Genomic DNA, 16634 nt, shown 5'->3' with positions numbered 1-16634 from the left:
CCTTCTTTATCATAAAGAAAAGATATATTTTAAAACTTCTTTAAAAAGAAGTGCCTCTATATTTATATTATAGATTTATCCACTTAGATGAATAAATATTATTAATGAATATGTATCACAATCCATCTCGAGGTATTTGGATCAATACCTATTCGGTGGATCTTTTTTTTTTCTCTGCCAGGAACCAGATTTGAACTGGTGACACGAGGATTTTCAGTCCTCTGCTCTACCAACTGAGCTATCCTGACCTTTTCTTGTGCATCATCCTAGTAGAGTATTTGTATCTATGTCAATTAAAAGGACTAAAAATTAATTAAAGTATTTCAAATTTAAAATTTGAAAATGGGGGGGTAGTCCTATGCATTGTGCATGGTTTACTTAAATAAAACTTAAAAATAGAGTGAATAACCAAGATTTCTTGCCGATACTCTAATAAAAAAGAAATCTATTCAATGAATAGGATAAGATCCATTGAGTTCTCTTCGCATTCCTTTGTGAAAGAGTAGAATGAGAAAGCTAATGAATCTTAAACCCATTGCATTGATAAAAAGAAAAAAAAGAGGATAAATAATAATAATAATATTGTAGAGTTAGGGAATAAAAGAGGATTTGGGGATAGAGGGACTTGAACCCTCACAACTTATAAAGTCGACGGATTTTCCTTTTACTAGAAATTTCATTGTTGTCAGTATTGACATGTAGAATGGGACTCTCTCTTTGTCCTCGTCCGATTAATCCACTTTTTTAAAGATCTCGAAAACTTTGAATTTGAATTGAAGAATTTGATTATTCAATATTCGATTGGAGTGGATTCACAATAATGAAAAAAAAAAATTATGATATGAGTTTTTTATTTCATAATCATTATCATTTCTAATTTCATTTTTAAAAAAGATAAAGAACCTATATTATAATTATAATATAATATGAGTTCTGTGATTAATCGTTTGCTATGTCAGTATCTATACGTGTTTATTAAATGTATAAGGTATAAAACCCCTCTTTCTCTAATTTAGAATTAGAAGGAATTCCACTAACAACACAACGTAATTAACTCGATTCGTTAGAACAGCTTCCATTGAGTCTCTGCACCTATCCTTTTCCTTTGTATTCTAGTTCGAGAACCCCTTGTTTTCTCAAAACACGGATTTGGCTCAGGATTGCCCTTTTTTAATTCAGGGTTTCTCTGAATTTGGAAGTTACCACTTAGCAGGTTTCCATACCAAGGCTCAATACAATCAAGTCCGTAGCGTCTACCGATTTCGCCATATCCCCATTTCCCTCTTCTTTGAGACCAGGATTCCTTGTGTAATTTCATCCATCTCTTAGTTTTTTTTTTGAATCATTGAGTTCATCACTCAACGTAGTCTAGCAGTTCAGTTCGACTCTATTTGAGAGACCTCGCTTGCTTATTGCAATTCAGAATTGAATTGATTCTATCCTTGATGTATTTGCAATTCAATCCGAATCAATATATCCAAAAGTTTTTATCTCCCCCACCTCCCGTCTTACTTTTTTATAGTATTCAAAATTATACTATAACGCTTGATATTTATTCTTTTTTTCTAATCAGAATTAGCAATTTTATTTACTCTGACTCTATGTTCCCCTTAGTGAAATATTAATCCTCAAATTATTAACAAATAATAAAGTCTATAATGATCAAATGAAAATACCAATAAATTCTATAATTTTATTTTTTAATATCCTATAGTTAAGCATATCAAGCTAACTTTATCTTTAAGAAGTTTTAGTATTTTTTTATTTTTATAAGTATAACTTCAAATTTAGAACTAGTTAATAGCTAAGATTAATAACTAATATCTGAGATTTTACGGATTTCCTATACTATACCTATTTCTATTTGTTACACTATTTCCGTTATGTAAGCCCACTTAGCTCAGAGGTTAGAGCATCGCATTTGTAATGCGAGGGTCATCGGTTCAAATCCGATAGTCGGCTTTTTTTTTTCTCTATCGATGTTCTACGAACAAGAATCTCTTTTTTTCCGAATTAAATGGAGAATCCAGGATCTTTTATGTTTTTTACCTTACAATTTTGCTAGATACAAAACAATAAAATAAATAATATATATACAAAAAATAAAGATTTTGATGAAATTCCATTTTTTTGGGTACTTTAGTTGATTTTACTCTGTTTATCCTGTAGTTTAATTCAGTTTTAATTTCGATGTATTCTGTAATGTAAATACAATGAAATTAATTGTGTAAAATGAAATTTCAATAAAATAAAAAAAGGAGTCTTCATGTCCCGTTATCGAGGACCTCGTTTAAAAAAAATACGCCGTCTGGGAGCTTTACCAGGACTCACTAGAAAAACACCTAAATCCGGAAGTAATCTTAAAAAAAAATTCAATTCTGGGAAAAAGGAGCAATATCGTATTCGTCTTCAAGAAAAACAGAAATTGCGTTTTCATTATGGTCTGACAGAACGACAATTACTTAGATATGTACATATCGCTGGAAAAGCAAAAAGGTCAACAGGCCAGGTTTTACTACAATTACTTGAAATGCGTTTGGATAATATCCTTTTTCGATTGGGTATGGCTTCAACCATTCCTGGGGCCCGCCAATTAGTCAACCATAGACATATTTTAGTTAATGGTCGTATAGTCAATATACCAAGTTTTCGTTGCAAACCCCGAGATATTATTACTACGAAAGATAACCAAAGATCAAAAGGTCTGGTTCAAAATTATATTGCTTCATCGGACCCGGGGAAATTGCCAAAGCATTTGGCGATTGACACGTTGGAATATAAAGGACTAGTAAATAAAATCCTAGATAGGAAGTGGGTCGGTCTCAAAATAAATGAGTTGTTAGTTGTAGAATATTACTCTCGTCAGACTTGAACTTAACGAAAAAAGGAAAGGTTCATAGAATTTTCTTCCCCTTCCCCTTTCCCCGAACTAAATCGCCCTAAGACCATTACCATTAATTTGTATTTTCCCATCAACTAGCTAAAATTGATTAACCCTAGGATTAGGATCCTTTTTTCTTTTTTCCTCTATGTGTATTTTACATACCACAGTAATTTGCTATAGAGAATTTCTAATTTCTATTAAATCAAAATAAGATAATATAAGATATTATTGCTGGAAAAAATTGTTATTTGATTTGATACATTGTGATCCTTAACGTTGATGAATTAAGAAAAACGGAAAGAGAGGGATTCGAACCCTCGGTAAACAAAAGTCTACATAGCAGTTCCAATGCTACGCCTTGAACCGCTCGGCCATCTCTCCTACATAACTTATTATGGAAAATAAACTGAGTGAATAGCGAGTTTTCTTATTCCTGCAGTACAGGTACAACCGCAACCACTCGGGGGTTCCATAGTTCTATTGGAAAAATTCCTTTTGATCTAAGTGGAAGGATACAGGATTTTTTACTAGAAATTGCGCTCGCTATAAAAAAAAAGTTTTAATTTGGGTTTTCCCGCAACTAAAGAAAAAGAAAATGGAAGAATTCTTCTTATTGCATAATAAAATAAAGAAACCTTAGAATTCCGTTTGCATAAGATACGCTACACCATACTATCGAAATCAAAAATAGGGTATGAGACAATTAATAACTTTGAAAACACGAAATAGTTGATAACATAAGTTGTTGTTCAGAAATAGCAAAGTGGAATGAAATCCAGTCTTAGTCAAATATTTCATATCTCTTCGTGTCCAAGCAGAAGGAAAAGGATACAATTTGAGCTGAGCGGAAAATCCATATCTCTATCTCTCTTATCCATTTAAAGCATATGGATTTAGAGTAGAGCATATGGATCAATCTATTTATAATTATAAGAATCGAATGTGTTTGTTTTTATGTTATTTTGTGAAGGAATGAAAACAATTCTATATAGAATGGGTTGGGAATTATGCCTAGATCCCGTGTAAATGGAAATTTCATTGATAAGACCTCCTCAATTGTAGCCAATATTTTATTGCGAATAATTCCGACAACCTCAGGAGAAAAAAAGGCATTTACTTATTATAGAGATGGTGCGATTTGACTCTTTTTTTTTGCTTTTTTTTAGCCCTACCTATACCTCAGTCTTACGAAAAAGAGAGGGGGTTGGCATAGAGAGAACCAAATTTGTAAAGCAAACAAACCCACGCTTCGGGAAGGTGAGGCGAACTAACAATTCCTTCCGTCGTGTATCCTCGATTGATGCGGCTTCAGATACTTCAATTGTAGATTTGAGTATTGAGCGAAAGGTTACACCTACAGGATATGGTATGGTATGGATTACAGGCCAATCCTACTCTATTAGTATCCGTAGGCAGCATAGGGGAGAAAAGCACTACACCTAGAAATAGGAATCAACAAGAGAAAAACTTTGTTAGAAATTACCCCTTTCCTGATCGGTATCAGGGCTGGGAAGAATGGTTGGGATAACAAACAACCATCAGGTTTGTACTTTGGATACCCCTATAACCATCAAAGATCGTTGAAGTAGCTAATTCCTCTAAATAGGAGGCGTTGAGAACAAAGAAATTATTGGAGCTATCGTTTTCCTCTAGCATTAATAGAATTCATTGGTGTTAAGAAAAACCTCTTGTGGGAAGGTTGGCTAGAGATTTCTTGGAAAAATACCAGCCCCTTTCGGTTCATAATGAGACGGGACTAATTCTATTTTGATTCTATAGATTATTTCGCTTAGTACTATTATGTACAGAAGGGAGGAGCCGTATGAGATGAAAACCTCATGTACGGTTTTGGAACGGAGATTTTTTGAATAGAATGAACGACCGTAACGGATGTTGGCTCAATCCGAAGGAAATTATGCGGAAGCTTTGCAAAATTATTATGAAGCTACGCGACTAGAAATCGATCCCTATGATCGAAGTTATATACTCTATAACATAGGCCTTATACACACAAGCAATGGAGAGCATACAAAGGCTTTGGAATATTATTTCCGGGCACTAGAACGAAACCCCTTCTTACCGCAAGCTTTTAATAATATGGCCGTGATCTGTCATTACGTGCGACTATCTCCACTATAGAAAGAAAAAAAAAAAGAGAGGATCAAATTTTCTAGTAAATACTAGAAAAAAGGGCTTTCTACATAGGGATCGTAAAAACAACGATTTTTCCCTATCAGCTGTAGGAAGGAAGGACACTTCACGAGAATCAAAAAACGAAGAAAGTATGGCCTATACTACTACTCTATGGATAAAGTTTCTCAAATTGATAGAGAAAGCACCGTAAAGATCAATTAGTGAGCGACTGGGTCGATACAACTAAAAAAACACTGCTTACTTATCCCATGATATGGGGCAAAATTTAGGAATCCGCTTATGTAATAGAGCCGATCCACTAAGGGATTAAGCAGCGGTGTAGTATCAGATCCCAAAGATAGTAAGTTCTTTTTTCTTTCTTATGGAAAAAAGTCTTTTTCAAGGATTCTATAGAGATTTCATATATGAAAACGGGATAGTTACCTTTCAGAAAATTTGAACGAAGGCTCTATATCTATCTATGCTTCATTCTTCTGAAGGTGGGAAAAAAGATCAAACTGATTATTGATAAAAATTAGGGTTTGAAACTTAGGTAATTAATTTCTTCTGCTTAACCCAAGAACAAATTGGATCGATTTTTGATAAATCGAATTCAGTTAAGATAGGGGAAATTCAGATAGCAATTTCTGAGCCGTATGAGGTAGGAAACTCTCAAGTACGGTTCTAAGGGAAGGAACTTCCTATTCCGACCGAGGAGAACAGGCCATTCTACAGGGTGATTCGGAAATTGCGGAAGCTTGGTTTGATCAAGCTGCTGAATATTGGAAACAAGCTATAGCGCTTACTCCGGGAAATTATATTGAAGCACAGAACTGGTTGAAGATTACGAAGCGCTTTGAATTTGAATAAGACCATGCTCCTTCTTTTTCATAAAATGGGTGGTTTGGTTGTTGATCCATTAATCAAATAAATTAGGTCGTAAGATCGAATCAAGAATTTCATTATATCCATTTCTTATACCTTCTATTTTATATGATATTTCATAAGAATAAACCATAGGGATAGGGTCTAGAATAGAAGTAATAAACTGAATAAAAAGAGGGGGCAATCTAAATATTGCTAATATATTAGGACCATCTTATTAATAATTCTAATGAGTTATCTTGGAATTTAGAATCAAATAAAAAACCCTATATTATGCTCAAGGAAAGTAGATATAGATAGGAGCTTATGCCCTCAAAAAAAAATACACTAGTTTCTCTAAATTAAAAATAAAAAAGATTTTTTTCTTACGTCGAGAAATATTTGTTTTTCAAGATAAACAATGTCCGTTAGGCACCTAATCTTTATGTCATAATAGACCCGAACACTTGCCTCGGATTGACTTCAATATATAATTGCTCCAGTGAATAACTAAAAAAAAATAGAAGGATGGTAGATAGTAAAGAAAAGAACTAATCACAATATCTATCTTTCAAAATCTATCTTTCAAAATCTATCTTTCAAAATATATATCTTCAAAGATTCACTAAAAAGACAGTTGGCGGGTCTCTTTGTATGTCTTGTCCGGAAAGAGGAGGACTTAATGATTATTCGTTCGCCGGAACCAGAAGTAAAAATTGTTGTGGATAGGGATCCTGTAAAAACATCTTTTGAGGAATGGGCCAGACCCGGCCATTTCTCAAGAACACTAGCTAAGGGCCCTGATACTACCACTTGGATCTGGAACCTACATGCTGATGCTCACGATTTCGATAGTCATACTGGTGATTTGGAGGAGATTTCTCGAAAAGTCTTTAGTGCTCATTTCGGGCAACTTTCCATTATCTTTCTTTGGTTGAGTGGCATGTACTTTCATGGCGCCCGTTTTTCCAATTATGAAGCATGGCTAAGTGATCCTACTCACATTGGACCCAGTGCTCAGGTAGTTTGGCCTATAGTAGGGCAAGAAATATTGAATGGTGATGTAGGCGGGGGTTTCCGAGGAATCCAAATAACCTCTGGTTTTTTTCAGCTTTGGCGAGCATCTGGAATAACTAGTGAATTACAACTCTATTGTACTGCAATTGGTGCATTGATTTTTGCAGCGTTAATGCTTTTTGCTGGTTGGTTCCATTATCACAAAGCCGCTCCCAAATTGGCCTGGTTCCAAGATGTAGAATCCATGTTGAATCACCACTTAGCGGGATTATTAGGACTTGGGTCTCTTTCTTGGGCGGGGCACCAAATTCATGTATCTTTACCAATTAACCAATTTCTTGACGCTGGGGTGGATCCTAAAGAGATACCACTTCCTCATGAATTTATCTTGAATCGGGACCTTTTGGCTCAACTTTATCCTAGTTTTGCCGAAGGAGCAACCCCTTTTTTCACTTTAAATTGGTCCAAATACGCAGAATTTCTGACTTTTCGCGGAGGACTAGATCCAGTAACCGGTGGTCTCTGGCTGACCGATATTGCGCACCATCATTTAGCTATTGCTATTCTTTTCCTAATCGCAGGTCATATGTATAGGACCAATTGGGGTATTGGCCATGGACTTAAAGATATTTTGGAGGCTCACAAGGGCCCATTTACAGGACAAGGCCATAAGGGTCTTTATGAAATCTTAACAACGTCATGGCATGCTCAATTATCTCTTAACCTAGCTATGCTAGGCTCTACAACCATTGTTGTAGCTCATCATATGTATTCTATGCCTCCCTATCCATACCTAGCTACTGACTATGGTACACAACTTTCCTTGTTCACACACCACATGTGGATTGGCGGATTTCTAATAGTCGGTGCTGCTGCACATGCAGCAATTTTTATGGTAAGAGACTATGATCCAACTACTCGATACAACGATCTATTAGATCGCGTCCTTAGACACCGCGATGCAATCATATCCCACCTTAACTGGGTATGTATATTTCTAGGTTTTCACAGTTTTGGCTTGTACATTCATAATGATACCATGAGTGCTTTAGGCCGTCCACAAGATATGTTTTCGGATACTGCCATACAATTACAACCTATCTTTGCTCAATGGGTACAAAATATCCATGCTACTGCGCCTGGCGTAACAGCTCCTGGTGCAACAACAAGTACTAGCTTAACGTGGGGAGGCGGCGAGTTAGTAGCAGTAGGTGGCAAAGTGGCTTTGTTACCTATTCCATTAGGAACCGCAGATTTTTTAGTCCATCACATTCATGCATTTACCATACATGATGTGACTGTATTAATACTTTTGAAAGGTGTTTTATTTGCTCGGAGTTCCCGTTTGATACCCGATAAAGCAAATCTAGGTTTTCGCTTTCCTTGCGATGGGCCTGGCCGAGGGGGAACATGTCAAGTATCCGCCTGGGATCATGTTTTCTTAGGTTTATTCTGGATGTACAATGCAATTTCGGTAGTCATTTTCCATTTCAGTTGGAAAATGCAGTCGGATGTTTGGGGGTACTATAAGTGATCAAGGGGTGGTAACTCATATTACAGGGGGAAACTTTGCACAGAGTTCCATTACGATTAATGGGTGGCTTCGAGATTTCTTGTGGGCACAGGCATCGCAAGTCATTCAGTCTTATGGTTCTTCATTATCTGCATATGGTCTTTTTTTTCTTAGGTGCTCATTTTGTCTGGGCCTTCAGTTTAATGTTTTTATTCAGCGGCCGTGGTTATTGGCAAGAACTCATTGAATCTATCGTTTGGGCTCATAACAAATTAAAAGTTGCTCCTGCTACTCAGCCTAGAGCCTTGAGCATTATACAAGGACGCGCTGTAGGAGTAACCCATTACCTTCTGGGTGGAATTGCCACGACATGGGCATTCTTCTTAGCGAGAATTATTGCAGTAGGATAGTGGCTAGGAGGATTTGAAAGGCATTATGGAATTAAGATTTCCAGGTTTAGCCAAGGCTTAGCTCAGGACCCCACTACTCGTCGTATTTGGTTTGGTATTGCTACCGCACATGATTTCGAAAGTCATGATGATATTACTGAAGAACGTCTTTATCAGAACATTTTTGCTTCTCACTTTGGGCAATTAGCAATAATCTTTCTATGGACGTCCGGAAATCTGTTTCATGTAGCTTGGCAAGGAAATTTTGAATCATGGATACAGATCCTTTACACGTAAGACCTATTGCTCATGCGATTTGGGATCCTTCATTTTGGTCAACCCGCTGTGGAAGCCTTTACTCGAGGAGGTGCTGCTGGTCCAGTGAATATTGCTTATTCTGGAGTTTATCAGTGGTGGTATACAATAGGATTACGCACCAATGAGGATCTTTATACTGGAGCTCTTTTTCTATTATTTCTTTCTACGCTGTCCTTAATAGCGGGTTGGTTACATCTACAACCCAAATGGAAACCAAGCCTTTCGTGGTTCAAAAACGCGGAATCTCGTCTCAATCATCATTTGTCAGGACTTTTCGGGGTAAGTTCTTTGGCTTGGACAGGACATTTAGTTCATGTTGCTATTCCCGCATCCAGGGGGGAGTACGTTCGATGGAATAATTTCTTAGATGTATTACCCTATCCCCAGGGGTTGGGACCCCTTTTGACGGGTCAATGGAATCTTTATGCCCAAAACCCCTGATTCGAGTAATCATTTATTTGGTACCGCTCAAGGAGCGGGAACTGCCATTCTAACTCTTCTTGGGGGATTCCACCCACAAACGCAAAGTTTGTGGCTGACCGATATGGCTCACCATCATTTAGCTATTGCATTTATTTTTCTCATTGCCGGTCACATGTATCGAACTAACTTCGGAATTGGGCACAGTATTAAAGATCTTTTAGAAGCGCATACTCCTCCGGGGGGTCGATTAGGGCGTGGGCATAAGGGCCTTTATGACACAATCAACAATTCGATTCATTTTCAGTTAGGTCTTGCTCTAGCTTCTTTAGGGGTTATTACTTCCTTAGTAGCTCAACATATGTACTCTTTACCTCCTTATGCATTCATAGCACAAGACTTTACTACTCAAGCTGCTTTATATACTCATCACCAATATATTGCAGGGTTCATACATGACAGGGGCTTTTGCTCATGGAGCTATTTTTTTCATTAGGGATTACAATCCGGAACAGAATGAGGATAATGTATTGGCAAGAATGTTAGACCATAAAGAAGCTATCATATCTCATTTAAGTTGGGCTAGCCTCTTTCTAGGATTCCATACCTTGGGCCTTTATGTTCATTAACGACGTCATGCTTGCTTTTGGTACTCCAGAAAAGCAAATCTTGATCGAACCTATATTTGCCCAATGGATTACAATCTGCTCATGGCAAGACGACATATGGGTTCGATATACTCTTATCTTCAACGAATGGCCCCGCTTTCAATGCGGGTCGAAGCCTATGGTTGCCCGGATGGTTGAATGCTGTTAATGAGAATAGTAATTCGCTTTTCTTAACAATAGGACCTGGGGATTTCTTGGTTCATCATGCTATTGCTCTAGGTTTGCATACAACTACATTGATTTTAGTAAAGGGCGCTTTAGATGCACGCGGTTCCAAATTAATGCCAGATAAAAAGGATTTTGGATATAGTTTTCCTTGTGACGGCCCAGGGCGCGGCGGTACTTGTGATATTTCTGCTTGGGACGCATTTTATTTGGCAGTTTTCTGGATGTTAAATACCATTGGGTGGGTTACTTTTTATTGGCATTGGAAACATATCACATTATGGCAGGGCAACGTTTTCACAATTTAATGAATCCTCCACTTATTTGATGGGATGGTTAAGAGATTACCTATGGTTAAACTCTTCACAACTTATCAATGGATATAATCCTTTTGGGATGAATAGTTTATCGGTATGGGCGTGGATGTTCTTATTTGGACATCTTGTTTGGGCTACTGGATTTATGTTCTTAATTTCCTGGCGGGGGTATTGGCAGGAATTAATTGAGACTTTAGCATGGCTCATGAACGCACACCTTTAGCTAATTTAATTCGCTGGAGAGATAAGCCCGTGGCTCTTTCCATTGTGCAAGCAAGATTGGTTGGATTAGCTCACTTTTCCGTGGGTTATATATTCACTTATGCAGCTTTCTTGATTGCCTCAACATCAGGCAAGTTTGGTTAATTTAGTTTGTTTTTTTGTACTGTATCAGCACCTAGTTCATTACTCTTGATAGAGAGGGAGGATCTGCCTTTTTAGATTTCTTTTTCTATTTATTTTTCCATCTAGGATTAGAACCGTATACTTGGTAATAATAGCAACGACACATTATGGCAAAAAAAAGTTTGATTCAGAGGGAGAAGAAGCGGCAGAAATTAGAACAGAAATATCATTTGATTCGTCAATCTTTAAAAAAAAAGATAAGAAGCAAAGTTTCTCCCTTGAGTTTGAGTGAAAAAACGAAAATGCGAGAAAAATTGCAATCCCTACCGCGTAATAGTGCACCTACACGCCTTCATCGACGTTGTTTTTTGACCGGAAGACCTAGAGCTAACTATCGACATTTTGGCTATCCGGACACGTACTTCGAGAAATGGTTTATGAGTGTTTGTTACCGGGTTGCAACAAGATCCAGTTGGTAAGGATAAAATACCCTTTCGTATTTGTATGGATTTCTGGAATTGATAATCATAGAGGAGCCCTCTTTACCATTCTGTATAAATGGACTATTCTATTTGTATAGATATTGGTAGAGGGGCGTATCCAACCCTCTTTTATCCACTAGTTACCCCCTCTTTAGTTTAAGAGTATAGAGCAGTTTGGTAGCTCATAAGGCTCATAACCTTGGGGTTGCGGGTTCGATTCCCACTACCGGCTCCATACTCCTTCTTTATGATATATGCATGATATAATATATACATCATGCATTTGTATCTGGATTTTTTGATTTCCTAAAAGAGTTTTGGTCTAACAGTTTTTTCTCGGAAGAAGCAAAAAAATAAAAGAAAGAATAAAATATGAAAGAAAAGCGTCCATTGTCTAATGGATAGGACAGAGGTCTTCTAAACCTTTGGTATAGGTTCAAATCCTATTGGACGCAATCTTATTTCTATCTATTCTTTAAATAACTATACTAAACTAAAAACAAAGAAAACTTTTTTGCATGATTCAAATGAAAAAGCTTTCTCAACGATTCCTATTCTACTAACAAGAGTAGACATGCAAAATTTATTTGTTACTGAAGAGAAAACCGTTCCAGCTGTTCCTGAATAGCTTCCTTCAAAAGGATTTCCGCTTGCTCGGTGAATGTCTTGCTAGAAGATATAATTTCTTGAATTGAGGTTTAGTATCTTTTAGATGTTTACGTAACTCATCCAGAAATTTATTTACCTGTTCAATTTCTAACGAATCAAGATATCCTCTTGTTCCGGTATAAATAGTAGCTATCTGCTCTTCCACTGGGAGAGGATTTGCCTGGGATTGTTTAAGCAATTCCCTTAATCGTCGACCCCTTGCCAATTGATTCTGACTTGTTTTATCGAGAGCAGAGCGAATTGTGCAAAGGCTTGTAACTCTGCGAATTGCGCTAAGTTCCAATTTTGATTTGCCAGCTACTTGTTTCATGGCTTTAATTTGAGCCGCGGATCCTACTCTGGAAACAGAAATACCCACATTAATAGCGGGTCGAATTCCGGCATTGAATAGATCCGCAGATAAGAATATTTGTCCATCTGTAATGGAGATTACATTAGTAGGAATATAGGCGGAAACGTCTCCAGATTGAGTCTCAACTATTGGTAAAGCGGTCATACTTCCTTCGCCTAAAAGAGAATTTAATTTAGCGGCTCTTTCTAAAAGGCGTGAATGCAAATAAAAAACATCCCCTGGATAAGCCTCACGGCCGGGAGGTCTTCTTAATAGAAGGGACATTTGGCGATAAGCTTGTGCCTGTTTGGAGAGATCATCATAAATTATTAAAGTATGCCGTTCGCGGTACATAAAATACTCAGCCAGGGCTGCTCCCGTATAAGGAGCGAGGTATTGTAATGTAGCAGGTGAATCCGCCATTTCAGCTACTACAATAGTGTATTCCATAGCCCCCTCCTCATGGAAAGTAGTTACTACTTGAGCTACGGAGGATGCTCTTTGACCGATAGCTACATAAACACATATTACACCTTGCCCTTTTTGATTGAGAATTGTATCTGTGGCTACTGCTGTTTTGCCAGTCTGTCTGTCCCCAATAATTAACTCTCGCTGACCGCGCCCTATAGGGATCATCGAATCGATAGCAATAAGCCCCTGTTTGAAGAGGTTCGTATACGGAACGCCTGGAAATTATACTTGGAGCAGGAGATTCAATTAAGCGAGATTCGGAAGCTATAATTTCGCCTTTCCCATCAATAGGTTTAGCCAGAGCATTTACAACACGACCCAAGTAAGCCTCACTCACGGGTATCTGAGCAATTCTTCCTGTTGCTTTTACAAAACTTCCCTCTTGTATCATCAACCCATCGCCCATTAATACAATCCCAACATTTTTGGATTCCAAATTCAGAGCAATACCCCTAGTACTTCTGCAAATTCGACTAATTCACCTGACATTATTTCACCAAGACCTATAATACGAGCAATCCCATCCCCCACTTGAACTACGCGACCTATATTCTCAATCCCTACTTTCCTATTATATTGTTCAATACGTTCGCGGAGAATTTTATGAATTTCGTCGACTCGAAGGGTTTGCCATTAGTGTTTCTTGACTCTTTTTTCGGAAGCAAGGGGAAAAATAATGCCTAAATTCTAAACGAAAGTAGAAGTTCAAGGCCTAATTAATTTAATTATCTCTTCCATTCAGGGACCCGAGAATGCCAATATTAGCACGAATCGTACGGAAATGTAACTCGGTATTCAAACAACTATTCAGAGTTCCTAGAGCTCCTTGTACGGCCTGTTGGAAAACCCGCTGTCGGACCTGATTCATTGCCCTTTGTTTTTCAAAATAAAGGGTTTCGTTTTTAGACTTTTCCAATTGTTCCAAACTAATAGAAGTAGCATTAATCAAATTTGCTTTTTCTCGTTCTATCTCAGAGTATCCATTCATTCGATACTCATCCGCTTCTAGTTCGACTTTCTGTAATCGAATCCGAGCTTTTTCGAGTTGCTCAATGGTCCCTCTACGCAATTCTTCTGAATTTCGAATAGTACTCAAGATCCTCTGTTTTCGATTATCTAATAAATCTTTTAATGAAAGTAGATTATTTTGTAAGTTTACAACTTTTATGATCTCTTCCCGAACCAAACATGAATCTTTCGATTCATTTGGCTCTCACGCTCCTTTTTTTTTTTTTCTATAGCTATTTCCATATCTTTTTTTTAAGTAATGAGCCTATCCTCTATCTTCTTTTTTATGTTTATATTTCAATATACCGAAACCTATATAAGACTAGATAAATATTAAGAGGACTCTTCCGCCTAGATAAAAATATATCATGGTCAGCAAAGTTGTTTCTTTATTTTTATTTGCCCTCTAGTTAATAATTTCAATTTCATTAAGAAAAACTAACTAAATAAATGGAAAATGAAAATTAATAGAATTCTTTTTTATTTTTTTTTTCTTCAAATCCAAAAAATTTCTCTTTTTTATACATAGGTCGTCGATTCGGCATTGGTTAAAAAAGGGCAGGGTGCCCCCTTTTTTTTTTCTAGTAAATAGTTCAAACCATTTTATCGATATGAGTGTTCTATATCAGATAAATTTTACATTAGCTATTTCCCGTTTAAATTCGGTACTAATACTAATATAGTTGTAGAAAGAGTACCTCTTTTTGCCTGGACTTCAAGCAGTTTAGCTTTAACCGTGTTAATGGTCCTCACATTCTTGGTTTATAGAGAATCAAAGTTGATTTACCAATGAGTCGCGAAATGCTATGGTTCTTCCATATGATTTCTGAATTTATTCAGAAGTAATTCGTCGAGATCGTGCACCCTTTTCTTATTTATCCGAAAAATACTAAAAAATATTATAAAGTGCAGCCGGATAGATCCAATCTATTCTTGAAATAGACAACTCGCACACACTCCCTTTCCAAAAAAAATCAAAACACCAACCACTACAGTTAGATTTATTAGATTTGTTGCTAAAATATCGGTATTAAGCCCCGAAACTGCCAGCGGATGGCCAGTGAGCTAAAAAAAACGAAAGAATGGGTTACATTTTTCATATGCTCTCCTCTTATAGATAGGACGAACAAAGAACAAAGTTTTTCGATCACTTACCTTCGCTCGCCCTTTTTTGATCGGTTTTTTTAATGCAAATAGATTCAATCTAGTAATTTCTTTTAGATTAAGTCTTACGTCTTGTTTGACCGGTGAAAGACTTCCTTTGTTGAAATGTTCTGTTCCCAAAATTCCTAAATAAAAGGAAAAAACTTTCCACTTTCCTAAACTAAGGACGGGAAATAAGAAGGTGAGCATATCTTCTAAATTAATAATACTCAACTCAGCCCTTCCTAGAATGGGGTATTATCTGTCCCGATAAATAGATAATTCCAGGAGTAATAAATAGGAGTAAATTAAATAAAGTATTGATATAATTGGAATTGCGGAAGCAAATACCAATTTACTAAAAAAAGAAAAAAGTATCTAATCGAAATCGAAAGAATTTTTTTTTAAGATTAAACAAAAGGGTTCGCAAATAAAAGCGCTAGTGCCACAACTAGTCCATAAATTGTTAAAGCTTCCATAAAAGCTAGACTAAGCAATAAAGTACCTCGTATTTTACCTTCTGCTTCTGGCTGTCCTCGCAATACCTTCTACAGCTTGTCCTGCAGCAGTACCTTGACCAACTCCAGGTCCAATAGAAGCAAGCCCTACGGCCAATCCAGCAGCAATAACAGAAGCAGCAGCAATTAGTGGATTCATGGTGAGTAGTTCCTCGTGTCAAAAAAAAGAAATGGTTAAGGATACAATCAACCAATAAATTCTTACTTCTAAGCTCTATTGGGGAGAAGTAAAGTAACTAAAAAGTACAAATTGAAATCAATTGAAATGATAATGTGAATTGTCCGAACTACATAGAAGGGAATTCCATATCCATATATCGGATTAGATAATGAATCTAACCTAGGAATATATAATATAATATCCTATATATATATACATTTGTTTCTTCTATTTTGTTTGCATATTTTCTCATTTTCTATTGAATCGGATTCTAAAATCATTGCTTAAAGTGGAAACCCGCATAAAAGAGGACTCCACTTATAGACATTAAGGATATTATAGTATAGATCTAGCCTGACTCCACCCTCCTTAATGCATATATACTTTGAAAATTCCATAATATAGTCTATTCTCTCTCCTACAACTCTAGGCTATATATTCATACGCATTTCTAACTATTTTTTTGCAACCAAGCAGATTATCTGGAACCATGCATGAATTGAGCTAAGCTGCAAAAAAAAATACTATTTCCAAAAAGAGTCAATTCAATGATGACCCTCCATGGATTCACCTATATAGGCTGCGGCTAATGTTGCAAAAATAAGAGCTTGAATACCGCTTGTAAATAATCCAAGAAACATGACCGGTATAGGGATTACTAAGGGGACTAAAGAAACAAGAACAACAACGACTAATTCATCCGCCAATATATTCCCGAAAAGTCGAAAGCTAAGCGATAATGGTTTTGTGAAATCTTCTAGGATGTTAATTGGTAAAAGGATTGGAGTTGGTTTAATATATTTCTCGAAATAGCTCAAT

At 36.7% G+C, this 16634-nt stretch overlaps 4 non-coding genes across 4 annotated transcripts; 2 read left to right on the top strand and 2 right to left on the bottom strand.

Moving 5' to 3' along the window:
- Window positions 1–175: 175 nt before the first annotated feature.
- Window positions 176–248, bottom strand: TRNAF-GAA (transfer RNA phenylalanine (anticodon GAA)). Its single transcript has one exon. It is a non-coding gene; the product is annotated as a tRNA-Phe (tRNA).
- Window positions 249–1889: 1641 nt separating this feature from the next.
- TRNAT-UGU (transfer RNA threonine (anticodon UGU)) lies at window positions 1890–1962 on the top strand. The gene has a single exon. It is a non-coding gene; the product is annotated as a tRNA-Thr (tRNA).
- A 1216-nt stretch (window positions 1963–3178) lies between these two features.
- TRNAS-GGA (transfer RNA serine (anticodon GGA)) lies at window positions 3179–3265 on the bottom strand. The gene has a single exon. It is a non-coding gene; the product is annotated as a tRNA-Ser (tRNA).
- Window positions 3266–11898: 8633 nt separating this feature from the next.
- Window positions 11899–11970, top strand: TRNAR-UCU (transfer RNA arginine (anticodon UCU)). Its single transcript has one exon. It is a non-coding gene; the product is annotated as a tRNA-Arg (tRNA).
- Window positions 11971–16634: the final 4664 nt, after the last annotated feature.

The sequence above is a fragment of the Aegilops tauschii genome, unplaced genomic scaffold (assembly GCF_002575655.3).
Source record: "Aegilops tauschii subsp. strangulata cultivar AL8/78 unplaced genomic scaffold, Aet v6.0 ptg001046l_obj, whole genome shotgun sequence".
NCBI lineage: Eukaryota > Viridiplantae > Streptophyta > Magnoliopsida > Poales > Poaceae > Aegilops > Aegilops tauschii.
The sequence above is the reverse complement of the archived record's forward strand: the minus strand, read 5'-3'. Positions and strand labels throughout refer to the sequence as shown.